Here is a 26,891-nt window from a genome sequence, read left to right as displayed (position 1 = left end):
AATATATTAGACATGACTAATGTTTAGGAGACAACACCACTGAACTGAAGTTCATAAGGATATGCATTGTGTGCAGCAAATGTAAATAAATATGAAAAAACTATCTGGCCAAAATAAAAGATAAGTGGTTTGTATAATACGGTGCCATTCACAAGTTGTATCTCCTTTTCCTATATTTTACTCCTAATTGATTCCTGGGCTTGACCCCTTATTCATAATCACTAAGGTCAGCTGCATAATCATCTTCTTGTCATAGGGTCTACCATTAACCTCAATGGTCTCCATGTTCAGATATGTATTAGTTTTCTATTGCTGCTATAACAAATTACCAGGAACTTAGTGGCTTAAAACATTACTTATTTGTCATCTTATAGAACTGGAGGCCAGAAATCTAAAATAAAGTTGTTGACAGAGCTTCATTTCTTCTGTTGGCTTCAAGGAAGAATCCGTTCTTTTGATTTTTCTAGCCTCTAAAGATATTTTGTATTTTTTGGCTCATGACACTTCCTTGTATTACTCTGACCTCTGCTTTCATAGTCATATCTCTTACTCAGCCTTCTGTCTCCTTTACAAGGACACTTGTAATTATATTGGGCCCATATGAATAATAAGTTAATAGTCTCATTTCAAGATTTTAAATTTAACCACATATATAAAGTCCCTTTTGGCATATAAGGAAACTTATTTGTAGGTTATAGATATTATGGCATGGGTATCTTTGGGAATGTTATAATTCAGACTGCCACAAGATGTGTGACTTTCTAATCATTCAGCTTCACAAGCTGGAACCTTTTAAATAATAATTGCCAACTGTTATGGAGCACTTACTGTAATATAAGCCTGACATTGTTTTAAGTACTCTATATGGCTTATCTCATTTAGTTTTCAAACAACCTTTAAGGTAGGTGCTATTGTCACCTTATATCACAGATGAAGAAATCGATGAACTTGCTCACGATCACACTATAAATTGCCAAGCCAGAATTTGAACTTAAGAGATATGGCCCTAGAGTCCATGTTTTTAAATACTATGCCAAGATACATTCCATATCAATGTCCTAGATATCATCCCTCCTCCACCCTCTTCTTACTGGATCAAATGCAAATGTGGTCAAAAAGCAGAAAGAGTTATCGAGAGACTGGTGTTATTACCTTCACTGAGTTGCTGAACCAATGTCCACAGCCATCTACCTTTCTTCATTGTGTGAGAAATTTAGACCTTATTCAATTTTTCTATATCTTGCAAGCAGAGTGCATCCTAACTGATTGACTGACTCCATCAGGTCACTGATTAGAACACTAATCTTGGAGTGAGCAACTTAAAAATCCCTCTTTATACTTTAGATCAAACATTAAAGGATGATGTAGCAAAATTTTCCAGGACAGTTTCACTGCAAATTCACAGTCACCAACCTCAGTCAGGCTCTGAATCCAATTCCATATTCCTTTCAATTATCTTTGTTGAACTTTCTCTTACATTAAACTCAAGCACTATTCCAAATCATTTTTATTCTTCTCAAGTTCCCTTGAGAAGATAATAACAACCACATACGGTACATTGTCTAACAGATAACCTCAATAAAAGGAGTGATTCCTCTTTCCATAACCTACAGTGCTTACATATCCATTCTTAGCCTTCTGTTTGAGGTAAAATCCTCAACTGTACCCACAGCCCTATCCCCTTCCACCAATGCCAGAACCTTAATCAATTATTTATCCTAGGTTTTAAACCTTCCATTAACCCTTTTCTGAAATAGTTCCTTCATTACAACCCATAAACATGCTCCAAGCTTTGCAGTACAAATAGACACACAAATAAACAGAAACTCCAAATAACAATAACAATACTCTTCTCTTGGCCATGTCTCCTGCTCTAGCTACTGCCTTCTCTCTTTCCTTTCTTTCTTGGGAATGTTTACATGTTTCTCCTAGCACATAGCTCAATCATTGCACTTAGCCTTTTGTACTCAGAGGTCACCACTGACTGTCATACAGCCAAATCCCATGGTCACCCTTCAGTTCTTACATTATGAATGTCTTTGAAGTACATGACACAGTTGACTCTCTGCTTCTTAAACTCTCAGGCCTCTCTCTCTTTTTAAAGTAAGCTCTACCCCAAATGTGGTGCTTGAACTCATGATTCTGAGATCAAGAGCTGCATGCTCTATCTACTGAGTCAGCTAGGTGCCCTGTAAAACTCTCAGGTCTCCTGGTTCCATTCTACCACTCTCTTCTTGATTTCCTCCCATTTCCCATTTCTTCCTTTTCAATGGACTCCCTCTGTTTTACCTTTAGATGATGTCATTTCCCTCAGTATCCTCTGTGGTCCACTTCTTTTTCCCATATACATCTGTTCTCTAGATAATGGTGGATTCAGTTCTGTACTTGCTCTCCCCCACTCTGCATCTGGTTACTCTCCCTGACTGCTGGCTACACTGACCACAGTGGTCATAATCTCACACTTAGATGCTTGGCTGTGGACCTGGAGAACTGATAGCATGGCAGAGGTAATAATATGTCAATAGATTTGTTCACCAGCTCCTGTTCATTGTTCCACACTGGCTGTTGAAAGTAACTGCTTTTCCAGATCCCCTTGTAATTTTCAACCTGTCTCTTCACAGTGGTGCTTCAGAAGACCTCATCAGAGACTTTGATACTCCAGCATCCCTATCTGGACTTTAACTTTCACAGGCTCTCCCCCCGAATGAGTAAGTTTTTGTTCCCTTAATAAATCCCTTAGTCTCATATACTCATGATAACCTTGTTTCTACTCTAATACCACCACCTACCTGGATATTTATGTGAGAAAGAAATAAAGTTTTCTTTCATTTAAAGCAGTATGTTTTTGAGTTTCTTTAATACATGAAACTAAGCTGTATCTTTACTCAGGATCATTAAGAGTTCTGTTTTGGACGTATTGATTTTGAGATGCCAAATGGCACTGACACAGAAGTTTTAAATAAGCAGGTGAATCATCACATCTGGGGCTCATGAAGAGGTCAGGGCTAGAGACCGAAATATAAGAATGACCAAAAATTTGGGAAATATATGATACATCAAGTCATGGAGCTAGCTGTAGACTGAGTACAATGCTTAGGACTGAAGGGAACTCCAACATTCACATATCTGGCAGACGATGAAGAATAAGTAAAAAAAATAACTGAGAAGTGACCAGTCAGGAAGGCATGATTAAGGGTTCAGGGGTATGACATCTTTGGAGCAAGAGAATATAATGTTTCAATAAAGAATCTGAGTTAAATTCTCCTGAGAGGTCTAGTAAGATGAAGATGGATAGCTTCTCTCCGAAATTAACAAGATGGAGGTTCACTGATCACCTGACAAATGGAATGGTGGGGAAGATACCCTGAAGGAAAGGAAATTTTGCCTTTCAGTGACTTTGACTATAAGCTATCGGGTGCTAGTTGGAGTGCAAGGAGTCAAAAAGGATAATACAGCATGTCTGTGTGCTGCAAGTCATAGTCTAATAGAAAAAGAGAATTGTAGGAACAAAGTCCTTGAGTAGTCAGAGGGGATGGGAGTCAGTGCATAGAGTCCTTCATCTTAGATGACTGAAACTGCCACAGTTCATCCACTGTAACTAGAAAATGTCACTCTAGTGAGAATATTTTCAGAGGCTAGGTAGATTTCCTGGTGGATAAATGCAGTTCTCTTCTGATTGTTCCCCTTTCTTAATGAAATATAAACAAGAACAATTGCTGTAAATGGGGTTGGTATTGAAGACTTGAGGAGCTAGGAAAAGGTGTGAAATAGTGTCAGAGCACTGGAGAGTCAATTGCTTAAGAAAATGTGATAGGATTTTTAGACAGTGCTGAAGATTCTTAATGTTTGGATATAAGATTCTTATGTTTGTTAATAATTTGATTAGTTATCACTGTTAGATATTCCCTCTTAATCACATTACTCCATTCACACAGGCATAGGGCAATTGTATTTAATTAGAGTTGGAGATTTTTCTTTTCTTTTTTTTTTTTTTAAAGATTTTTATTTATTTATTTATGAAAGACACACACACACACACACACACACACACACACACACACACAGAGAGAGAGAGGCAGAGACACAGGCAGACGGAGCCCAATGTGGGACTTGATTCTGGGACTCCAGGATCACGCCCTGGGTGGAAGGCAAGGCGCTAAACTGCTGAGCCACCCAGGGATCCCCATGGTTGGAGATTTTCTAGGCAAATATTATATGACAGGAATAAGAGAGTTGAGTATATATGTAAATGAATGATCACAGTGATGGAAAAGGGATTCTAAGCTTAGAAAGGAAGGAATTGAGCTCATTGTTGGAAGAAAGTCAATGGATTTGAAGGTCAATGGGGCTGATGTATAACTGGAAGGGTTTTAGAAAGCTGAGAGGAATTAGAGAGAGATAAAGCAACAGATTCGGAGTTAGCAGAGAGAAAGTGTTGATGCTTTCGGAAAACTTCTCAGGTAGTGGCAACTAAAAGAGAACACCTTATTATCTGGTTGTTGGTACAGATTATAGCCATTGTTGTCCAAACCACAGTTGTCTGCATAGTGTCTTCAAAATTTTTATCATATAATAAAATAATAAATATATATTGAGTATTTGTTATGTGCAGATACTATTCTAAGCATTAAATAATTTAATTCTCATGATAACACTATGAAGTAGGTACTACATGTATCCACGTTACAGATAAAATAATTGAGGCATAGAGAGATTAAAGAATGTATCTAACCTCACTTGATCCCAGAGAAGCTGGGTTCTAAGTGTCTGTCCTAGCCAGTAAACAAATGGCTTCCTAATATTTGTTACTGTGTTGTGATTTTCTATTTTCTTTCAATAGACTCATCATATTAATACATTTAAAAAAATTCGTATCACTGCCATGAATAAAACTGATTTATTGTAAATAATGAAACATAAGTGTGAGGTGATCATAGTAAAAGTAATATATTTTAAAATTCCAGTTAGTCACTGCTGCCTGCCAGATGCTCAGAAAGAGTGGCTTGTTCTCTGTTATAAAGATTAGCAATTACTGGAAGGGGATGAAAGATTTTGAAATGGACCAAAAAGAACCCTTCTAGGTTGCCTTAGCTTTTCATTGTTCTTTGAGTTATTTTACAACTTAGTAAGTTGTAGAAAATGAGGATAATGCAAATAATTTTTATCCTTTGAAACAAATTCATTGTGTCAAGTGAATTGAAATTGATTATTGTCCTGTAGATAGACCCATTTTGCATCTACTTGTAATTTTATTTCATTATTCTTTATTTATCTATGTGTCATGAGGCCCTTTGAACCTTCCTTTGATCTGGTTGCAAAATCTTACTAGTTCCCTTATTGATCAATGAGTTAAACCTTTCACATGTGTTCATGTTATATCCATATGAAAGTTACAATTTTACTTGAAAAAATGTATCCTTTAAGACACCATTAATGTTTTTCTCCCTTTTGAAATCAGAAGGACTGGTAAGGTTTGCAAAGAGATAATTTCCTCACTGTGTGATTCAATACTATTTAATGTCATTATTATTTAATGTTACTTAGAATTCACTCTTAGGGTGAAAGTCAGCCAGTGTACCACTACTATCAATAAGCATCTCATACTTTGACAACCTTGAACTAGATTATTGTTTCTCAAGCTTGGATGCTTTTCACAGTCACCTGTGGAATTTAAAAGCTGTGGCTACAACCACCAATTAGAAATAGTTGTGATCTTCAAGAGCATATAGTTGAAAAGGTGAAAGACAAGTAAACATTGGTTAAAAGGTATATATGAGCTAGGATGCATGAGGGGCTTATAATCTAGAAGGCAACTCAACCCAGATTGATGAGTGGTGGGAGAGGTTTCTAGGAGAAGGCTAGAGATGGGACAAGAATGAATGAGGCAGGCATTGGTGGATGTGTTCTAAGAGAAAGTAAGAGTGCATTGTGTAGAAGGTCTAGAGCCACAAGATGATATGTGCTTTAGAGAGCAGGGGAGCATGATTAGAAAATGAACTTTGATGTAGCCTTCAGAGACAGGGTGGGAGGTGGGTGAAAGGGTCCTTCACTGTCAGTGGCTTTCAAACTTTTTCTTCCAACAAGAAATACATTTAACCCAATACAACACACACACACACAAATATTTAAGTAAAGGTTCATGAAGCATCATTTATTCTTAATATTTAGAAGTTGGGGTGCCTGGGTGAATTAAGCTTCCAACTCTTGATTTCAGCTTAGGTCATGATTTCAGGGTTGTAAGGTTGAGCTCCACACTGGGCTCCATGCTCAACACAGAGTCTATTTGAGACTTTCCCTTTCTCTTTCTCCTCGCCCCACTCCCATCCTTTACCCTGCTCTCTCTCTCTTTCAAATAAATAAAAAAATCCTTAAAAAATAGTTATAAATCACTTTGCTCTATTGTGTCCTATTTTATTCATTTATAAAATTTGTCACCAACCACTAAATCGATTTCACCTATTAATGAGTGGCTGTGGTTTGAACATCGTTAAGTTTTGTTTGTGTATTTACTAACCTAAGAAACTTGGACTTTATCCTGAAATTGACCTGATAATCAAATACTCAATATTTGTTTGTTGACTGACTAAATGATTGGATCTATCTGTCCATTCATCCCATCCAAACATCCCAGAGACAGAGGATGGAATAAAGACTTCTATTCTCAGATCACACTTCAATTTGGTTCCCCAAGTGATTCAGAAGAGAAGATGCAAATAACAATAAAAATGAGCAGTATAATACCCAGCGCTCTGGCTGCTGGAACACAAGTACAGCTTGTGCTTGCTGACCCCCAGAGGCCATCTTTAATGAGCAGTGAGACAGTTCATCTAAGTCACGAATTGTCACTATAGCTTCTGTTTCCTTAGAAACAGGGCAACTGGTGAAGCTCTTGGCTCTCTAAACCACAGTAAAATATCCAGTAGGCAGATGGTCTGGCAATCGAAATTGTCATGCCTATGTGAGCATTTATCATGAATTGGCATCACATGAGAAAAGGAATTCTTTCAAGTCAGAATTGAGCAGGAATGAAAAGTGTGATCAGCAGGGGTCTGTTGGTAATTGGCATGGAGGGGCAGGCAAAAGGCAGAAACCTGGGCACTGAAGCTCCACCCAGGCCACTGATTCCCAGTTTACTTCTGTTGTCATTGTTCCCATTGCTTCTTACCATTGAGTACAGCACTGTGAAATACATGCTATTTCTATCCTCACTGTGTCTAGGAACAAATGGAATTTTGAGCACTTTCAAATCCCTCTTCAAGGAAATGAATTTCTTATATATCCCCTATAAATGGAAAATGCTAACCAGGACCAGCCAGAAGAGAGACTAATGTAAGTACTTTATATTCCCTGGCATATGTTTCAGAGATTTCTATGCATCGTCAGTGCCACTGCTATTGGCAAAATACTTAGACGACAATTATATCTGAATAGAGGCCATATTATAAGACACTAAAGCAGTAAAAATAGTAACTTCCAGTTGTTAAGTGCTTACTATGTGCCAGCACTATACTAAGCATTTAACCTTATGAAAGCCTATATGAGATATGTACTAGTATTATTCTTGTTTTACAGGTGCATAAACTGTGGTTTAGAGAATTTTTTAATCTGGTTAAGTAATTTGAGTGCAAGTGGAAAAGAGCCACTACACAACTTTACCACGTGGCTTCCAAAGGATAAGGTGGCAAGATGCAGAAGCTTTAGAATAGAGTTTTGTAGACTTTTTATGCCATGGATCCCTTCCACAATCAAGTGAAACCCATGGACACCATCTCAGAAAGTGTACAGATGCAAAAAAATAAAGGATTACACAGGAAAACAATTATTTTGAAATATACTTAACAAAGTTTAATATAATATAGTACTTTTGTATCCTTTGGGTAAATACCTAGTAGTACAATGATTGTAGGGTAGTTTTGTTTTTAACTTTTTGAGGAACCTCCATACTGTTCTCCAGATTAGCTGCACCAGTTTGCATTCCCAACAACAGTGTAAGAGAATTCCCCTATCTCTGTATTCTCACCAACACTCGTCTCCTGTGTTGTTAATTTTAGCCATTCTGACAGGTGTGAGGTGATTTTTCATTGTAGTTTTGATTTGTAGTTACCTGATGATGAGTGATGTTGAGCATCTTTTTTGTCTGTTGGCCATCTGGATGTCTTCTTTGGAAAAATGTCTATTTAGGCTCCTTTGAAATTGGATTATTTATTTTTTGAATGTTGACTTTTACAAGTTCTTTACATATTTTGGATTCCAACCTTTTATCAGATATGTCATTTACAGATACCTTCTCCTATTCTGAAGGTTGCCTTTTAGATACAAAAATACTGATCAGGACACATGCACTCCTATATTGACAGCAGCATTACCGACATAGCCGTATTATGGAAAGAGGCCAAATGTACATCAACTGATGAATGGTTAAAGAAGAGGTTTTATATATATATATATATATATATGTAAATATACATACATAAATATATATATTCCATTATGTATATTTACATACATATAATAGAATATTACTCAGCTATAAAAAATGAAATCTTGCCATTTGCAATGATGTGGATGGAGATAGAGTATATTAGGCTAAGTGAAATAAGTCAGAGAAAGACAAGTACCATATGATTTCACTCATATGTGGAATTTAAGAAACAAAACAGATGAATATAGGGAGGAAAAGAGAGAGGCAAACCATAAAAAGGATTTTTAACTGTACAAAACAAACTGAGGGTTGTAGGAGGGGAGGTGGGTCGGAGGATGTGTTAAATGAGTAATGGGGATTAAGGACTGCACTTGTGATGAGCACTGGGTGGTGAATGTAAGTGATGAATCATTAAATTCTATACCTAAAACTAATATTACACTGTATGTTAACTAACTGGAATTTAAATAAAAACTTAAAACAACAACAGCAAGACATATGTATAAATAAAATTTTAAACAGATCCATAATTTTCTGCCATTGAAAAAATATAGTAACATATATGCCTCTTTAGTAATGTCTTAAGATTGGACAGTGTGTCAACTAGCTACCATAATTTTGAAGTAGTAATTAGAATCATCTGCTCTATTTTTCAGTGATGTTTTAAAATACCTGCAGTAACTAAAATTAGAGAGAAAATTTGGTACCTTGGTACTTTCTATTGGTTATAGGTCATAAGTACTGATAATTCTGCTAAGGCCTATTGCCTACATTTATCACAGAAAAAAAATGTTCAATTTCTAACAGTTTAGTATAAATCAAAATGTAAATCCTTCTCATCCAAGTTCAAGGATCAGTAGAATCCTATCTATGGGCCCTTTTGGGGATCCACATACCAGATTAAGAACCCTGATTTTAGAGCTCTGGTTCTCCACCCAGCGCCATTTTGTGCCCACCCCACTCGATGGCAGCTTTGGTAATGTCTGGAAACACTTTTGATTGTCATTACAGGGCTAGAATACTACTTCACTTCTAGTGGATGAAGGCCAAAAAGATGCTGTTAAACATCCTCTAATGTGCAGGATAGCCCCACAGAAAAATGATAATCCATCTGAAGGTATCAGTAATGCCAAAATTAAGAAACATTGCTTTAAAGCAAGATTTGGGTTTCAGTCCAAATGCTAGCCCTCATAAACTGAGTGATACTGGAAATAATTTCCATTCTGAATCTTGGTTTCTTGATCTATAAAATTTGGGCTGTTAAGATTTACATCATAGGACTTCTGCAAGAATAAAATAAAAGAGCGTGAAAGTGTATATAATAAAGAGTAATGCACCATACAAGTTGTTTTAAGCTATGTTCTTTTGAGTTTTGGGGTTATTCAGGGTCATTCAGTGGCTATTTCTGGGGATTGATGAGGAGTCTGCAAGGTCAGATTTTTAGACATCTAATTCACACTTTAACCAGAGAATTTCTCTGCTTTTTATTCATTTTATATATTGAGCTTCTGCAAAAGATATTGAAACAGATAAAAATGCTGTTCAATATAATGGTAGACAGTTATTATTTTAAGCATATCATGATAACCAAATACTAGAAAAGGATTCCCTTATTTCTTAGCCTTTAATCACTTGTATGTGCATATTGCAGGAGTTACGTTACAGAGCATCACTTTTGGTCAAAGTTTGAACACAGTAGCTTCAGGAAAAAAAACACACTCAATTTGCTTCTACATGTCATATTTTGGCAATTATTTCCTCTATACAAGCATTGAAAACACATCAAATAAAAGTAGCAAGACATTCATATTTCAAAACTACCTTTCCTCCTTCTGCTGACACAGAACAGAACTTTCTCTTTCTCAGTTTCATGCATATGGTAATCAGTTTGCTTTCCTTTGAACTAGATAATTGTAAGAATCACAGAATACCCAAAGCCTGTCCATGTATATTTATGTTAGCTAACACAGTTACACAAGGGATCAGCAGAAATATTACTGGTTCTGTTGGTTTAAATTAAATTCCTTAATCAATCCCCTGAGAAGTGTTATCCAGGAGGTAACTGCCGAATGTGCATGAATCTTTTATGTGCTTCATTCTACAACAGTTTCTGGGAGGCCTGCAAATGTGAATTTTGCACAACAAAAATGAGTTGCTAACATCAGACAAGGCACCTAGTGGTTTCCTGATCTTGGAAACCTAATAACACAGGCTTGGCACAGCAGAAGATAGATATGATAAAGTTTTAACTCATACTGCTCTCCATGCATCTCCCTGAAGAGTAGCAGAAGCTAACATCACTGATTGCTTTCTTATGCCAAAAATTTATCATTTTTTAGTTCCCAAAAGAACCCTGTGAAGTCAGAACTATCATCATCATCCATTTTATCAACTAAGTGAGCATGGCTCAGAGAGGTTGAGTAGTTTGCCTAAAATCATTAAGCTTGTAAGTGGCTAAAGAAGGACAGGAACCCAGGTCTTTTTGATTCCAGAATACATGGTCTTAGCCAGAACTAAAGACTGCCTTTCCTCATCTCTCTCTTCCCTTCTTCCCTGCCCCAGCAAGAAGATGATTATTTAAGGACTGCATTTACAATTGGACTAGAGGCGGGATGTTACAAAGAGCTAGGCTACTCTGGAGTGCTAGCGTCTCTGTCATTCTCTTACCAAGGCTAAGATGCAGAGACATTAGCTGTAGATGTAGAGAGAAAATAAATGTGTAAGTTGAAGCCTTTGTGGTTTTTCCTCCTTCTGTGCTTCATTGAATTGTACCCTGATGTCCTCCCTCACTCGTTTGCCCAGGTAGCTGGATGTGAACCACTCATTGGTTTAAAAGGAAGTTGTCAAAATAGGTTCAGAGAACAGAGTTGTCAATATAGCAGTTCTTGGACTTTTCAAAGGCTTTGTTTCAAGTGTGAGATGAAAATGACTTGAAAACGGACTTAATCCAGTGGCTGACCATTTTTTCTTAAACTGAAAAAGCAATCTCCTTTAGCTGAACAGGCATGATGATTTAGACATTAGCTAAGTCTGAAAGGAAAGATCTCTAAGTATAGTTGGCCAACAGCACTGGGGAGGAGATATCATAGATCTTGTGACTGGGCATGAACAAAGCTCAAGCCGATGTGCCGAAGACTTTGCTCAGCCCGCCATTTGGCTTACCTGTGTAAGCAGCAACTTTCTCTACATTCTAGAATTGAGCAATGGGGTCATGTGACACTTATAGGGGGTGGTGAAGGTATGTGGATAAAGGAATGCTTATCTAGACAACATAGGGTAATTGGAACCAGCCTGCTATATCTAACAGTTCATACACAGCTAGAGAAAATAACCCCTTCAATGAATAGGTAATTTTATATTCTCTATAAGTGTTCAATAAATGTTCTCTAATAATTTTAAGATCCCAGAAGGAAGGTAATAATAATGAGCTCTGAGTCTGTGGATGATTGTTATATTGACTGGGTACTAACTGTAAGAGCAACTAACATTAATTGAATTCTTAACTATGTGCCTGGCACTATGTTTAACATTTTATATATATTATTGTTAACAATCTGCATAAAATCCCTATGAGATGATACTGCTTTTAAATTTCATTTTAGGGATCCCTGGGTGGTGCAGCGGTTTGGCGCCTGCCTTTGGCCCAGGGCGCGATCCTGGAGACCCAGGATCGAATCCCATTTCGGGTTCCCTGCATGGAGCCTGCTTCTCCCTCTGCCTGTGTCTCTGCCTCTCTCTCTCTCTCTGTGACTATCATTAAAAAAATAAATAAATAAATAAATAAATAAATAAATTTCATTTTACAAACAAAGAAATTGAGGTTTATTGAATTTAAGCAATTTTGGAGAAGGTCAGAAAACTGGCAATAATTTGGATTTGATTCAGGTACTCTTAGTCAAGTCAGGAAAAAAATGAGTAAGAAAAGGGTTGAAATATGGAGGGAGGGGGGTGGAGGGAGCATCTCTTCATTTTTCCTGAAGGAAAAATATATTTAGGTGTGTGTGTGTGTATATATATATATATATACACACACACACATATGTATGTGTAGAGTCTATCTTCAGTGTATATGCGTACATATATAGATGTACATATACATATATGGATATACACATATCTACATATGTATCTATATCTGTATTTATTTATTGAAAGAGAGAGAGAAAATCTACCTTCAGAGTGTGCGTGCATATGTATGGCCTACCTTCAAAGAAATTTATTCTTCTATGAGAGGCAACATCAATTTCAATACGAATATAATAATTAACAGATACCCTGAAGCGAGTGGGAAATCTTGATTTCTATTCTTTTATATAATGATCTTTTAAATTATCTGACTCTCTCTAAACTGTAAATTTCCATGAGTGCAAGGACTATAATTGGTTGTTCTTTTATCCCACAGACCAGTTCAGCCCCTGACTAGCCCTAGGTCATCCAACCAGCCAGTGGGATTCAAACTCAGGTAGTCTGGCACGAAAGCCAAACTCTTAACATGGTTTTGCCTTGTATCTCACAGAACAATTCTCTCCCGAATATACTGCACTGTGATTTTAGGGCAGAGCTCCTTCCTTGGTGTGGGCGTAAATCAGATTCTCCTTATATTCTGCGCACAGTTTGGTAGGAAGCAAACTATCCAGAGAAATGTTGCCTGACTCCAAGCTTAAGAACAAAGCTGAATATCCATCGTCCCTTGCATCATCTTGCCAATTTCTTATTTAGCATGTGCATCGAAACATGAATAAATATAGCAGATTAGGATGCCCCAGATGACTAGGAGCTAGGGAGGATTTTATTCTGCAAAGCTTCTGCGTAACATGATAGATGGAAATGTTCAAGAATACTGCACATAAATAATAGATGCATATAAAAAAACCGGAGATTCTTAAGGCTTTTTAAAGACAATGTACCATAAGATACTTTTTTTTAATTCCTGTTTTTACAAGGATGCTATAGGTAGGTCATATAAATTATTGATACTCAGTTTGTGGATAATTAGCTATTGAATAAGCTAGAGTTCACTGCAGTGATGATTCACATCATCTAGTTTGTAGATAATTAATTGTAGTGCTTTTGTCCTTTTTCTGGCCCTGTTTATTGTCTGAAGCAGTCCCATAAAATTAGACTGAGGCAAAGTCAGCGAGTAGGAATAAAATGTGTACAGAGATATCAATATAGCACTATTTATAGCAACAAAACCTGGAAACAAACTAATTGTCCAATAATAGACTAATAGTTAAATAAATTTTGGTGTCTCTGGTTAAAGGAATATTATTATAGTAGAATAGTTTATAATTAGAGAAGTTAATATAAATAAATGCTTAAAATATGATAGACAATGGAATATCTAGAGTATTTGACATCTGGAAAGAATCATTTTAAATACCCTTCCTCCTGTATAGGACAAAATTATTTTTAGTAATAATCATGAAATGTTACAAACAGTAACAATAGTCAGAAAAGACATATGGATAGTAAAGTTCTAACCTTGAACTTTTTATATGACTTTATGACAATACAGAAAATAGACTAAAATACATTAAAAAATAAAAATCACAGTATAAAAAATGAAAAATGAATAAATTAATATTTTAAAGTATGTATTTTTGGGGAAGGAAGGAAGCATATGGAGAAGTATTTCCAAAAGACTGAATTCCCCATTTCATAGAATGATTTGCACATAGAATGATAGAATTGAAGTAGCTCAAGTTGTTATTTATCTTTACAACTACTGTGTACCATTTTTTTTTACAATCGGTTTTTTAAATTTATTTATTTTTAAATTTTAATTATTTTTTTATTGGAGTTCAATTTGCCAACATATAGCCTATCACCCAGTGCTCATCCTATCAAGTGCCCCCCTCAGTGCCCATCACCGGAGTCACCCCAACCCCCCCCCCCACCTCCCTTTCCACTGCCCTTGTTCGTTTCCCAGAGTTAGGTGTCTCTCTCATTCATTTGGGGAATATGCTACCATTGTTTATTTCAAATTTACTGGCTACGTGCAGAAATAAACAAGACATAGGGGTTAAATAAATGAATGGGCCCATAGTGAGCTTGAATGATCCTGAACCCTATAGAACTTGCTTTTGAGGGGAGAGGAACACTAATTCTCTTTGTCATGGACCACACAGGGAGTCCTTTGAATTAACACCCATGTAGATTACAAGGTTGATTACAGTGTAATTAACTAAAGTGTGTTAATTTGAAGCTTAAATATATATTATTTTAGTAAAACCCATCAGCGTCTTCACTAGTTGTTTAGAAATTGGAACAACAAGAAATATTTTTGGAGAAGGAGTGTTTTATCCTCAATGTTTAGACTTGCTGGAACATTCTGATAATACAAAACAGGCTGAATATCATAGCTTTTACTCATTAATCATTGCTTTTAATGTGCCAATAATGCTGCCCCACCCCCCACCGCCGCCATTGCTTGCACTTGGGGCCAACCTCTTCTCTCCCACTTCTGAAATGCCACAGATGATGTGTCCCAGGGGAAAAGAAATATATAAAATTGTGTATAAGTAAGGAGCCTTGGAGACTGCCTTCTGCACAAGGAAGGTTTGAAATGGCCCAGCTAAGTTTCTGGGGGTCTGTCATTTTTGATACCTGAAACCAAATTTGTGACCTTGGCAAGGATTCAGTAAACCAGGAAAAGAGATGCTCTATATTCGATGATGGGCAACAGGCCAATCAGAACCTCTTTCTGCAGAAATATGAACACCAGTGCACCAATGAGGTAGGTTAATAATATTGAGTATTTATAAAGTTATTATTTCAGTTCTTCACAAAGTCAGTCTTAGAGGCACTGTGACCCAGGAGATTATCTACTATGTGTCTTTTTGGTTTTGTCTTTTTTGCAATAAACCCTCCATTATCCAAGTTTATCTCTGTGGGTGGGTCCAACTTAAGGAATGGTTTAGTTAAAAAAAAAAAAAAGAACGAATGAAAAAAAGATATGATTTAAACGCTAGAAGAGGATATACAAACATTTCAACAATGGTTAGGCTCTCTGGGTTGTGAGATAATGGATCCTTTTTTTTTTTTTTCTTAGTGTTTTCTGTATTTCCTATATTATCTACCATGAACATGTGTTGTTGGCATTTCAGGGAAAAAATTTGTAAGAGATAACTATATTTTCTATTTTCAACTTGATTGGCTTTAAAAGGAAAGAAGAAACAACCTTTATATCTATAATTCCTTGCATAGAAGTAAGTTCTCTTTCCTCTGGAAAAAACTAATGAGTGCCCAAAGTCAAAGGGCTAAAACCTGCGGAGATTAAACAGTTTATACTGAGCTCATCATCTGAATTTTTATCCCCACACTGTAGAATAAACAGACCATTTGAAGTTTTGCCAGGGTTGTAGGAGACCAACATAATGGCCAGGTAGTTACCTTGGACTAGAGAGGTGAAGTGGGTTAGTGCTTTTAACAATCTCTTGCCTATACGGAGAGGTTATTTTTGAAGACAAGAGTACTGAATGTTCCAAGTTCCCACAGTTGTCATGGAAACCTTTTAGCTAGCTGAATAGGTTAGCAGGATTTTATGTTCTCCATTTTGACAAATACAAGGAGACATGATCCCAGCTTTGCATTACTAATCAGAAAACTTCTGTTTTCAAGTCTTCTAGCACTTGATTAGTCACATTTCCTTAAATTTTTTTTCTTCTTCTCCACAACATAAAGCAACAGGCGAGTTCTCTTTCAAAAATCATTCCCACTTCAGAAGCGGGGCCCAAATCGTGACTGGGCTGACCTTGCTGTGCTTGGGAGTAATACTGCTTGCAGCACTGAAAGGCTCCCGCAGGTTAATTTAGGCCCCTGCCGAAACTCTTCTGATTTGTACCGACGTTCAATGGTTTCCTGGAGGCAAACTCACTTGCTAATAGGCAGGAATTATTCCTCATTTTAGGAGCAACAGTCTGCCCACACCATCTTATAAAGCACAGGTAAGCTTTAGGAAAAAGGCTCCCTGAGGCTAGAACCAAAACAGCCCTGTCACATGGGTAAATCCGGATCCAGAAAATCTGACATTTTCCTTTTATTTGTCTATAACAGCCCTCCACATTGCTCTGGAAGACAGACGTTGCTAAAGAATCCAAAGGCAAACTGGAAGAATAACAACTGCATTGCAGGCAACAGACTGACCAGTCTGGGTGAACTCGCTGAAGCTGGAATTTGTTGGGCTTCTTTACGAATCACTAGATGCAGAGAGCCCTGCGTGTACATGGGGGAGGTAGGTGACAGGGGCTCCTTAGGCGGTGGATAAGCAACAATGAAAAATGTGGGACCTTCTGTGACTTTGGAGAGTTCATCTTCAGTCTCGGTTTCTTTTTGGTATTATGGAAATATCAGTAGCACCCAACCCACAGGATTGTAGTGAGGATTAATAAATTAACACATGTACCGCTTATCAGCTCTGACACATGATACATGCTAAATAGGTATGTTTGTGAAGGCATGGGGGAAAACAGGAGTGATGGGAAATAAGGAAGAGTAAACTGACAGAGAGAAAGCAAATAAAGAGAGGGGGAGGACCCTGAAAAAATGAGGTTCACCTGGCTGTAGGGGTAACATCATTACCAGTTTCTCAACTGTTAAATGTTGCCACAATTTCCACCCCAGCCCTAGACCCCACTGGACCCCACCTCTCACCAGATGCAACTAACTGAGATGATTTTATAGAATTCATTGGATGAACACACTGGTTTCATTATCAGATTATGTTCCAGTGAAATCTTGCTTTCTGTGGTTAAATGTTTGTGTCTGTTCTACACTGATGTAATGATGCTCGTCTAAGAAACCTCAAGTTGATAAAGAAGAGCATAATGAAAACCACTCTTTCAATGGGGAGGGAGGGGTTTGGGATTTGGGTGTTTCAGCCCTCCAAGGCAGAATTATATCTCTTCTGAGAATTTAAATAGTGAAGAAAATATATTTGTAATTCTTTTTAGAAGCTAAGAGTAATAAATTGACATTCAAATGGATAAAAATGAAACCAACCTCAATTTGATTCAAGTAGAACCTTGAACAGTGCATAAGACAAGGCCAAAAATCAATGATTTTGGAGATCATCAAAACAAATTGTAGCACAGATCACAACTCCAATATTAAACTAAAATGTGATTGCCAAATGAGAAGCTAGGCATGAATATAAAACATCTTAAGTTCACATTCTGTACAAAACATGCATTTTCCTATGATACATCCTCACAAAATGATTTTCCACACATACTAGGATAATTTTTTATTATTTTTATAATTTTTATGAGTTAGGTATAATAATAAATAATCATCTGTACAATGAAGATTGTATTCTATACTTAACTAATCATGTTAGGCCGAATATATGTTATGAAAACTTGACCAGTAAAAAAAAATGCCTATTTCTACTAGTTGGTAAGAATAATGAATATTTAAAAAATATTATAGTACATATTGCTCTGCATTTATTCTCCCACATTTAAAAAAATATATTTATTTATTTTAGAAAGGGAGAGAGGGGCAGAGGAGAGAGAGAGAATCTCCAGCTGACTTCCCGAGCACAGAGCTCTCAACACGGGGCTCTATCCACAACCATGAGATCGTGACCTGAGTCAAAATCAAGAGTTGGGACACTTAACCACCCAGGCACCCTGTCTTGCACATTTTTCATGTAGCTCTTCTTAATCAAAATACTCATTCCAAAAGTCTTTTGTTCTCCACTGGGCACAGAATGTCAGATATTTAATAAGTATGGGACAAATGGATGAATTAATTAATGACTAAGTAATTAGCATTATGATTTGGAGAGCTTAGTGAATAATAAAATGATACTTTCACCTTTTAGAAATGAATTAATTCTTATTTGACAAAATTTAATTTTTATCAGTGTAATACATGAATATGGCAAAGAAATTTAAAAGACTTTAAGGAAATAAAGAAGTGTCTGCCCACTCATTTTTATCCTTTCACTTGGCTGTATAGAGAAAATAATTTTGAACTACTTTAGCTTTTTCTTTTGGTACTTTCATATTTCTAAACATTTTGTGTGTCCACTGCATTGCAACATTCTCTGACAGCAACTTAGTGTCTCTCAATTCACTTCAATTTGGAGTACAGACCCCACAGGTTGAGAGACTCAGTCGTACATGACTTTCCCCATTTCAGCTGTCAGCTGCAAGTCCTAGATGTCCCCAAGCCACCCACACTTCTTCCTGGCTGACTACAAATTTGGGACTCCTCACAAGCCCCCTTCAGGTTCAAAAATTTGGTAGGTCACACAACTCACAGAACTTACTGAAAGTGCTATACTTCCAATTACAGTTTTATTATAAAGGATACACCTCAGGAACAGCCAAATGCAAGAGATGTATAGGGCAAGGTCTTGGGTGGGGGAGGAGGAAGGACCCCGAGCTCCCATACCCTCTCCCAGGGGTTTTGTGCATGCCATCCTCCCAGCACATTGATGTTACCAACATGGAAACTCTCTGAGCCGAGCCTCACTGTTCAGAGTTTTTATTCAAGGTTTCCCTATATAGGCCTGATTGATTACTATCATTGGTTGAACTCAGTGTCTGGAGGTTGAGAGACGGGGCTGAAAGTTCCAATGCTCCAGTTATGTTTTTTTCTGACAACCACCCCCCATCATGAAGTTATTTAGGGATCCCATTTCATTAGCATAAACTCTCATATGTTGAAAGGGACTCTTTTGAGAGACACAGAGAGAGAGTGTGCAGGGGAAGGGGCAGAGGGAGGAGAGCAGACTCTGCTCAATAGGGTGGGGTGGTGTTGGTGACTCAGAGCTTGATCCCAGGACCCTGAGATCATGGCCTCAGCTGAAATTGAGACTCAGATGCTTAACTGACTTAGCCACCCAAGTGCCCTGGAAAGAGCTCTTTATGAGTAACAAGACATACTCCTATCAGTTACAAAATTCCAAGGCCTTTTGAAGCTCCATGCCAGAAACCAAGGACAAACACCAAATATGTATATTTTTTATTATACCACAACCACTATTTTGTACTGCCTTCCTCTTATCATGGTTGAATATTTACCTTTCTTATACCCACCTCTTTTATTTTACCACACCATTTATGTGCATATATAAAAACACATATATCAATACAATAATTATTATACTAATAATATTGTTATTATATGTATTATTAATACTTGTTTTTTTTTTTAGATTTTATTCATTTATTCATGAGAGACACACACAGAGAGAGGCAGAGACACAGGCAGAGGAAGAAGCAGGCTCCATGCAGGGAGCCTGACAAGGGACTCGATCCTGGGTCTCCAGGATCACGCCCTGGGCTGAAGGCGGCTGAGCCACCCGGGCCGCCCAATACTTGTATATTTGCATAAATGTCTGTTTCAACTAGAGGTTAGTGATTATATTATTATGCTTATGTAAAACCTGTTCACTGTGAGCCAAGCAGTGTATACCAAAATTGTTATTTCCTTTCTTGTACAAGTTTTGTTTTTTAATTTTATTAATTTCCTCATTTAAGAAATTTATTGTTTTTATATGTTTTTCAAATGACACTACTCTTTGTCACATGGATATTTCCACTGTTTTTAAATTCTCAAAAAGCACACCCCACTCCATGCCCACAGCCAAATTACCCCCTCTTACAGCTCTTTTTGTGACTAATTTGCACATTAGTCATCTGCAGATTTCTCAGACTTCAAATTATCTCTCCTGTTAGGTTTTCCTATTATCTTACTTAGATTGCATGTGTCTCTTTATTATTATTATTATTGCTATCATTATTTCAGTTTATTATTTTAGTTTACTATTTCATTTTGCTATAGCATATTCTATAGCAATTTTCTAAGAAAGTATATAAATGAAGTATACAAATTTCTCCAGGTCTTGAATATCAGAAAACATTGTTATTCTATATGCCTTATTATTATATATAGAATTCTAGGGTGAAAATATTTTCCCTCAGAATTTTGAAGTTACCTTTCCACTAGTAGCTTAGATTCCAGTCCTGCTGATGATGATGCCATTCTGATCCCAATTCTTTGGATATGACTTAAATTTCCTCCCTGGGAGCTTTCAGGAATTTCCTTTATTTCCAGGATAGATTTCTTTCTTATAATTTCATTGTGATGGGCCTTGGAATTTATCTTTATTTACTGATCTGGGAATTTGGGGAACTCTTTCAGCCTGGAAAATAAATTTTTCCAGTCTGTGAAAATTCCCCAAAATAATTTGATAATTTTCTCCTTTTATTTTTTTCATTTCCTATGAAACTATTGCTTGTTAATTGACCTCTTAAGTTAACATTTGAATTTCCTAGTTATTTTTTCTTTCATTGCCCATATGTTTGCTTTTCATTACACTTTCTCTGAAGTTTTCTTGGCTGTTTGTTCTACTCTTTCATTGATATTTTTTCCCCAAGAGCTATAAAATTTTTACATTTCTGTATCCCATTTGCGTTTTTATGGATACAATCTCTTCTTTCTTTTCATGAATATGTTTTTAAACATTTTCCTAATTGAAATTATTTTGTGTCCCTCATGTTGTCCCTGTTTCTTCTAAATTCTATTCTCCCTCCTTTGCCTCTCATGTAGAAGGATTTCTTCAAGTTGCTTTATCTTCAAAGATTCTATTTTTTTATTCATGAGAGACACACACACACAGAGGCAGAGGCACAGGCTGAGGGAGAAGCAGGCTCCATGCAGGGAGCCCGATGTGACTCGATCCTGGGACTCCAGGATCAGGCCCTGGGCTGAAGGTGGCGCTAAACTGCTAAGCCACCCGGGCTGCCCCAAGTCACTTTACCTTCAAACTGCTGTTGTTGCTTTTAGGGTTTGCTATTTGTTCCTTTAGAGAATGAGGCAATTAAAAGCTGTGCATGGCTTCTCACTGAGAGACTGCATTTGAGACTAGCTTTTTGCATTCAGAAACCATCCTCTATGTTACTAATTGCAGGTTTCCTCTGAAATATTTTAGAGACAAATCCTCAAGCAGTAGATATACCCTGGGTTACTGGTGGTCTGTGAGCAGAGGTATGGGAATAGGACTGGGAGTTCCAATATGAAACTACTGAAACTTTCATTTAATTCCCTGCTTTCTCTTTAGTAATTCACCATGGCCTCATCACATGGGGAACCACGAGCTCAAATTCTCTGGTCCATTTTCTTGAAAGAATAAAACTCTTCTAGTCTTTGAAAATTGGGGAGGGATATTTGCCTAGTTGCAAAAGTTGTGGGAAGAAATCTGGGCCTGACTTCTCTTTATGAAGCCTTTCTACCAACTCTGCTGTTTTCAGCCCTAAGCCCTCCCCTTACATTTCATGGAGCGCTGTGCCCCAAACCTGGGTCTTGAGGCCTGAGGGATGTATCTTTTGGTTCATCATTATTGACCTCCGTAGATCTGTAAGAGTTTAACTTTCTCTTCTCCTTTATCAACTAAGCTAGTAACCTTTTCTGCATCAACTTCCTACCTACAAAATTTTTATCCATATTCTTTCCTTCATTTCTACTGTTGTCTTCTTTTCAGTTTTTTGTATGTTTGTTTCTTTCTCTCTTTTGCCATTGAGGATTTATACTACTTTTGTTTCTCCCCTTTCATTTTGGTAATATTAAAGAGCTGGGCAGAAATAGACTTGGGTTTATTTCTCCACACTTAACCAGATCCCTCCTTTTTATTTATTTATTTATTTATTTATTTATTTATTTATTTATTTATTTATTTATTTTTTATTTTTTTTAATTTATTTTTTATTGGTGTTCAATTTACTAACATACAGAATAACCCCCAGTGCCCGTCACCCATTCACTCCCACCCCCCGCCCTCCTCCCCTTCAACCAGATCCCTCCTATCCAAATCTACATTCTTGAAATGGGTTAGTGATTTAATATTTAAGCCTTCAGAGTGAAGTGCTGAGTCAAACAGGCATCAACTGATCTCTGCCCTTTCCAGGATAGTATTAATCACCTGCCTTTCATGGTGACATTTTTTACTTCTCCTCATACTTATATCATCTGCCTGTATTCCCAGAGAAGGTGACTACCACTGGGTCATTTTAAGAGTTCAAGGAAATCCCCCTTGCCTCCATTAAATCTCTCTATCCATGCTTCACTTCAGATTTAATTTTGCCTTAAAAATTTGACTCTCGTTAATCTTTTAAGCTCCTTCCCATTATTTATAATTTGGAATCAATTTCAACCTTTGTTAAGGTTTAGTAGGAATTGGGGTTGAGAATACTAGAAAAATGAGACACAAAGGGTGATGTGTATATTTCCAGAATAGGAGGTGGTCATGACTTTAGCTATGTTGGAAAAGACTGTGGTTCTAAAACCCAATGTTACTCTGGAACCTTTCAGATGTGGGCTTGAATCCTGACTTAGCCACTTGTTATATGACTTTATTTAACCTCAGTAGCCTCATTATAAATTGGTGTTAATAGTACTTTGTAGGATGTCAAGAGGACTGAATGAAATAATAGAAAACAAAACAAAATTTGTGATGTTGAGAGGACTGAATGAGATAGTAAATGAAAAAAAAACCTACAACAAACTTAGAACAATGCCTTGCTCATAAGAGGGTACAATAAATATTAACTATTTCTAAAACACAAATACATCTTACAAATATTAAAGGAAAAAATATTACTTGTTTTAGAATCCAGGTTTGGCTTACTATTTTCACAATTTTTGTGCCCCCACTTCCCCTTATTTGCCATGTTTATGATTTTAGACGTGGTGGATCACTCAAATGGTTAACCTTAGAATTTTGGGGCATCTGTGTCATTCTCTCTAGTCTGGGAAACCTGCCCAGGGTGAGGGCCAGACTTGTCTATGGCTGAAAGTAAACTGACGGAGGCATGTAGGGATTGTTAAAAGTAGCTGTCTTAAAGATGGATGTCTATTGCTGCATGATCAATTTGGCCATGGGGAATGAACTGATCACATCAACGGCAGCAATGAAAGTCTCATTCAAGGGTGCAGTCCACTTAAGTCAGCTGCATATGGACATGATCTGGAATAGATTCGCTTAATTAAAGCCAAGGGAATAAGCAGATGTTGGGTAGGGATATGGGAACTAAGACATTTCCTTAATAGTTTCTGTGTAATTTGTTAGAACAGAAATTTACTAGATTGATAATAATCCTGGGCGTAGAGTCAAGAGATCTAGATTTTACAGTGCATTCATACATTACTCATTTCTAATTTAATAAGATTCTTTCTGGAAAAATAAGTGAACTGTTTCGACTGTATATGTATTGAATGTGATTATCACAGTGGTTTTATAGGAAACTATACGTATCATTTTATGTACATAAATGAAATATGCTGAATACTGTAATTCATTAGGAAACCAGGTCTTGATAAGTGAATTGTTCTCTTGAGCTCTAAATTTTTTGAATTCTTTTGTAATATTCACTTTATAACTTTCCTAGAAAAACTAGGTTTGCTACATCTAGTAACTTTCATTGGTTCTCCTTTTCTCAAGCCTTTTATTTTCTCAATGGTGGTCACATTATCATGTTTATTTTCAATATCTAACATTTAATTTTATGGCAACATCTCCATAGCTCTTTATTTCCAGGCTAAGGAACTAATATATTTAAATGTAAAATGGTAGCTGCATAACTTAAACTTCCCTATGGTTAGGATAGGGAGATGGGACTTGTTACATTGTTTAAGAAAACCCTCACAAGCTGATGGAACTGGTATCTTGGCTGTGACTGTACTCCTCTGAACTCTGATTAACAATTCTAATCAGTTTTGGAAAGTTGAACATCCATCTGTTTTCTGAAGACTTCATGTATATTAACTTCAGTTACATTTAACTGTATATATATCACTATATACGACACTCTATAACCAGGAATATGGTACCACACACTGCAAGAAATGAGTTCTTTTAAATTGAACAGGATATGAATATGAGAGAATACAAAGCTATTGTCCAGAATGGTGCTTCTTCTCCTGTCATCCGTTAAATAAAATAGTCACCTACATCATGTACAAAGTTGTTAGTTTTATTTATTTTTTTTTAATTTTTATTTATTATTTATGATAGTCACACACAGAGAAAGAGAGAGAGAGAGGCAGAGACATAGGCAGAGGGAGAAGCAGGCTCCATGCACCGGGACCCTGACATGGGATTCGATCCTGGGTCTCCAGGATCGCGCCCTGGGCCAAAGGCAGGCGCTAAATCGCTGCGCCACCCAGGGATCCCAAAGTTGTTAGTTTTAAACTGCCCCTCAGAAACTTCACAGAAGCTTTCACTCCATCCTGTCTCATTTTGTTCACCACACTACTTCACTACCTGTCTTGCTGATGGAAGAGGCAGGCACTGGACTGAGGTGTGAGATAGAGAAAACCAAGGGTTGCCACTTATTATCTTCATAATGGTGGTACTTTAAACCCTGTTTTTAAACATACTGTTACTGTCATATAAAGATATTGAAGGCTGGGTAGAGAGTCTTTTTTTCTTTTCCAATTAGGGTGAACTGGTCAAGAGGCCAAAGAATAGATTTTTCACTAATCTCTTTTCAGACTCTCAGCTTTTCTTGATTTGGAGAAATCTATTTAACTAGATGGTTATTCTTTGCCTTTGTCTGCACTCAGTTCCAAAATACAGGAGAAAAGACACTGCTCGCCACTCCTTCCTGCCTTCTCTTCTTCCACTTTAGCAGGGTCTGGGAGCTTGGTGCCTAGAGTCAGACTATGGGATTTTGAATCCCTGTCTCCTGTACCCTTTTCCCTGTATCCCTGGATTGTTCAACATAGGATAATTTAATGAAAATGTCATAAATGGACTAATGTAAAAGGGTAAGCAGTTTGTAAGAAAACTATAATGGTTAGTGGGGTGCCCCCTAGTCATTGAAATAGAAGACGTGTTACTACTTCTAAACACTAAAGATGGAGGAGAAAAATTAGTTCCTAGGAGCAGAAGGAAGAAAGCTGTGTAGACATGTAGACAAAGTCCCTTTCAGAGGATCTGTGACACTCTGTTGAGGAATATAGCCAGTGTGAGACAATGTGTGAGGAGGGAGTAAAACCTGACCTCACCCTCTTCCCTACCTCTGGTCTCTTGCCAGGTTCTCCCATTGGCTAAACTCACCTGGAAGCTTGTCCACACAGGCCAGCTTCCTATGACAGAAACAGGTGGAAAAGAATGGATTCAGATAACTTTTAACACATAAAAGTTATCTGAAAAAGGAAATGATTTAACCTGAGAGCCATGGTTTCCTCATCTGTAAAATGGGGCTGATCATAATGCCCACTCTAGAGCGTTGTGAGAATTCAAGAAAATACTGAGGAGAGTAAGCACTGAGTGCACATTAACTATCATTATTACACTTTGGTAATTGCTTACTAAATGAATATAGATCTCCAGAAGACTCAGAGTTGGTTGGAACCTATTACATTTTTTCAAACCTGTTCTATTTTGTTATTGATTTAAATCACTGAAATAATTCAAAAACAATTTTTAACATATAATTAGAACTATTATAGTTTATATAGTTTATTATGGATTGAGTCCCTGAACAACATCTTCAAACCAGGCTCCTTCCCTTTTTTTATCTCATACATCATCAGGCTCTGTCTACTTCATCTTTGTTCCCTCTCTGACTTAAGCCCCCACCATCTCTTCCTTGGATCATTACACCAACTTCTCAACTGACCAACTAGGCTTCAGACTTCCTACTCCTCAATCCATTCCCACAGCAGTGATCCTTGTGAACTGGGCCTGCTATTAAACTTATACCCCTCGGTAGATACCAAGTTACTCCATGATCTGGGTTCTATCTGTCTCTTCTGGCCTGTCTCTGGTTATATGTGCTCAATGCACTACTTCATCAATAACAAAGCACAGTCTCTGGAGTCTCCCAACATCATCCTGTTCCAATGGTTCTCAAAATACTGTCCTAGGCCAGGTGTATTAAAATCAACTACAAAACATTAGAACAGTGAATTCTTAGGCTTTACTTGAAACCTATTATCAGGAACTCTGGAGATGAGGCCCAGAAATCTATGTCTTAACAAATTCTCCTGGTGATTCTGGGGCACATTCAAGTTTGATATATGTTGCCATGCCTCTTGGTCTTGAGCTGTGCTGGTAAACTCTTTCTGGAATGGCATTTCTGCTTCCTTCATCTCCAAGACTCTCACTTCAGGCAGCAAAGACTCCAGGATTGACTTGCTGATTAGTTGTAGTCGTAACAAATTAACTTTAGTTCCCCTGAATCGCAATAATTATTTGTTTATATAACGACCATATTTGAAAAGAATGAAACTAATTCTCATGGTAACTTTTTGGGAAAATAGTGTTTTACAAATATTTATTCAGAAGGGTTGATGCATTTGTTAGAAGAAAGGAGGGAACTTTTATGTAATCAGATTTCTCCTGAAAATGTGCCAGACAATGATGAATAACTACCTCTTCTACTAATAACAGTTAATGCTTTGACTCTATTTAATGGGCCTTATTATATAGATAAAGAAACCAAAGCTC

The 26,891-nt window shown here is 37.0% G+C and overlaps 1 protein-coding gene and 1 long non-coding RNA gene across 5 annotated transcripts in view; one reads left to right on the top strand and one right to left on the bottom strand.

Annotated features, from left to right (window-relative positions):
* The window catches only part of GABRB1 (gamma-aminobutyric acid type A receptor subunit beta1), a 358,276-nt gene that overhangs the window by 121,166 nt on the left and 210,219 nt on the right, over positions 1-26,891 (bottom strand). The gene's annotated exons all lie outside the window — the stretch shown is intronic.
* Positions 15,941-26,891, top strand: part of LOC106559651 — a 31,523-nt gene continuing 20,572 nt past the window's right edge. Inside the window, exons 1-3 of the long non-coding RNA XR_005369000.1 lie at positions 15,941-16,371; positions 16,481-16,658; positions 19,593-19,790. This is a non-coding gene — a long non-coding RNA (uncharacterized LOC106559651). The remainder of the gene's footprint in view (positions 16,372-16,480; positions 16,659-19,592; positions 19,791-26,891) is intronic.

This window comes from Canis lupus, chromosome 13 (assembly GCF_011100685.1).
Source record: "Canis lupus familiaris isolate Mischka breed German Shepherd chromosome 13, alternate assembly UU_Cfam_GSD_1.0, whole genome shotgun sequence".
NCBI lineage: Eukaryota > Metazoa > Chordata > Mammalia > Carnivora > Canidae > Canis > Canis lupus.
The sequence above is the reverse complement of the archived record's forward strand: the minus strand, read 5'-3'. Positions and strand labels throughout refer to the sequence as shown.